Genomic DNA, 3,073 nt, shown 5'->3' on the forward strand with positions numbered 1-3,073 from the left:
CCGGACAGATCCCGAAATCCATCCAGAAATGATCTTGGGAGGGTCCCAAAATTATCCCGAAATAGTCTGGGAAAAGTCCAGAAATTACCCTGACGGATACCGGACGAATCCTGAAAACCAATCTTAAATGATGCCGAAAAAGTCCCGAAATGACCCTGATGGGACCCGGAAAGGATCCCGAAAACTAACCAGAAATGATGCCGGAAAGGTCCTCAAATGATCTCCCAATAGTTCCGAAAAGACCCTGACGGGATCCCGAACGGATCCCGACAACTATCCAGAAATGATACCGAAAGGGCCCGCAAATGATCCCGTATTAGTCGAGAAAAAGTCCCGAAATGACCCCGACGGGATGCCGGACGAATCCCAAAAACCATCCAGAAATGATTTTGGAAGGGACCCCAATGATCCCGAAAAGGTCCCGCAATTATTCCGACGGGAATCTGAACGGATACCGAAAACCATCCAGAAGTGATGCCGGAACGGTCCTCAAATGCTCATCTAATAGTCCCAAAATGACCCTGAGGGCATCCCGGACAAATCCCGAAATCCATCCAGAAATGATCTTGGGAAGGTCCCAAAATGATCCCGAAATAGTCTCGGAAAAGTCCAGAAATTACCCTGACGGGTTCCCGGACGAATCCTGAAAGCCATCCTTAAATGATCCCGAAAAAGCCCCGAAATGACCCTGACGGGATCCCGAAAGGATTTCAAAAACTATCCAGAAATGATGCCGGAAAGGTCCTCAAATGATCCCCAAATAGTTCCGAAATGACCGTGACGGGATCCCGAACGGATCCCGACAACTATCCAGAAATTATGCCGAAAGGGTCCGCAAATGATCCCGTATTAGTCGAGAAAAAGTCCCGAAATGACCCCGACGGGATCCCGGACGAATCCCAAAAACCATCCAGAAATGATGCCGGTAGGTATCCCAAATGATCCCGAAATAATCCCGAAATGACCTCGTCGGCATCCCGGACGGATACCGAAAATTATCCAGTAATGATGCCGGAAAGGTCCACAAATGATCCCCTAATAGTCCCGAAATTACCCTGATGGGATCCCGGACGGATCCCGAAAACCATCCAGAAATGATGCCGGAAGAGCCCCCAAATGATCCCGAAAAAGTCCCCAAATGACCCCGACGATATCCCGGACGGATCCCGAAAACCATCCAGAAATGATGCCGGAAGAGCCCCCAAATGATCCCGAAAAAGTCCCCAAATGACCCCGACGAGATCCCGCACGGATCCCGAAAACCATCCAGAAATGATGCCGGAAGAGCCCCAAATGATCCCGAAAAAGTCCCCAAATGACCCCGACATACTCCAGAAAAGGTTCCGAAATGGCTCCGAGGGAATAAACGACGGATCGCGAAAACCATACAGAAATGATTCCGGAAGGATCCCAAAATGATCCCGAAATAGTCCGGAAATGACCCAGATGGGATCCCGCACATATCCAGAAATGATCCCGGAAGGGTCCAAAAACTATCCCGGAAAAGTAACAAAAAATCCCGAAATGGCTCCTACGGCATCCCGGACGGATCCAGAAATAATCTCGGAAGGGTCCCCAAATGATCCCAAAATGGTCCCGAAATGACCCTGATGGATCCGGCAAACTATCAAGAAATTATGCCGGAAGGGTCCCCAAATGATCCCGAAATAAAACAGAAAAAGTCACGAAACGACCCCTAGAGGAACCCCAAATGATCCCGTATTAGCCCCAAAAAAGTCCCAAAATGACCCTGACGGGATCCCGAAAGGATTCCGAAAACAATACAGAAATGATGCCGGAAAGGTCCTCAAATGACCCCCTAATAGTCCCGAAATGACCGTGACGGGATCCCGACAACTATCCAGAAATGATGCCGAAAGGGTCCGCAAATGATCCCGTATTAGTCGAAAAAAAGTCCCGAAAGGACCACGACGGGATCCCGGACGAATCCCAAAAACCATCCAGAAATGATGCCGGTAGGTATCCCAAATGATCCCGAAATAGTCCCGAAATGACCTCGTCGGCATCCCGGACGGATCCCGAAAATTATCCAGAAATGATGCCGGAAAGGTTCCCAAATGATCCCCTAATAGTCCCGAAATTACCCTAATGGGATCCCGGACGGATCCCGAAAACCATCCAGAAATGATGCCGAAAGGGTTCCCAAATGATCCCGTATTAGTCGCGAAAAAGTCCCGAAATGACCCCGACGGGATCCCGGACGGATCCCGAAAACCATCCAGAAATGATGCCGAAAGGGTTCCCAAATGATCCCGTATTAGTCGCGAAAAAGTCCCGAAATGACCCCGACGGGATCCCGGACGGATCCCGAAAACCATCCAGAAATGATGCCGGATGAGCCCCAAAATGATCTCGAAAAAGTCCCCAAATGACCCCGACGAGATCCCGGACGGATCCCGAAAACCATCCAGAAATGATGCCGGAAGAGCCCCCAAATGATCCCGAAAAAGTCCCCAAATGACCCCGACGATATCCCGGACGGATCCCGAAAACCATCCAGAAATGATGCCGGAAGAGCCCTCAAATGATCCCGAAAAAGTCCCCATATGACCCCGACGAGATTCCGCACGGATCCCGAAAACCATCCAGAAATGATGCCGGAAGGGTCCCCAAATGATCGCGAAATAGTCCCGAAATGATTCCGGAATAGTCCCGAAAATGTTCCAAAATAACCCCGACGGGATCCCGGACGGATCCCGTAAACTATACAGAAATGATCCCGGAAGGGTGCCAAAATGATCCCGAAATAGTCCCGAAAAAGTCCCGAAATTAGCCCGGCGTAATCCCGGACCGATCCCGAAAACCATCCAGAAATGATCCCGGAAGGGTCTCGATATGACCCTTACGGGATTACAAATAAAGTGAAGCTAATTATAAAACCATGTTAATAAGGCAGCAGGCGCATTGGAGCGAATAAAAAGTTAGATAGAAACATACAGGTAAAGCTAATAAAAGCGTGCTAATAAAAACAATTGATGGAGGGCGGATGGCGGGAGTAGAGGAGAGGACCACTGATCGTTCCTCCAAAATTGTCTAGATCTCGTTCTGTATG

The sequence above is a fragment of the Eurosta solidaginis genome, chromosome 1 (genome assembly GCF_040869045.1).
Source record: "Eurosta solidaginis isolate ZX-2024a chromosome 1, ASM4086904v1, whole genome shotgun sequence".
Lineage (NCBI taxonomy): Eukaryota > Metazoa > Arthropoda > Insecta > Diptera > Tephritidae > Eurosta > Eurosta solidaginis.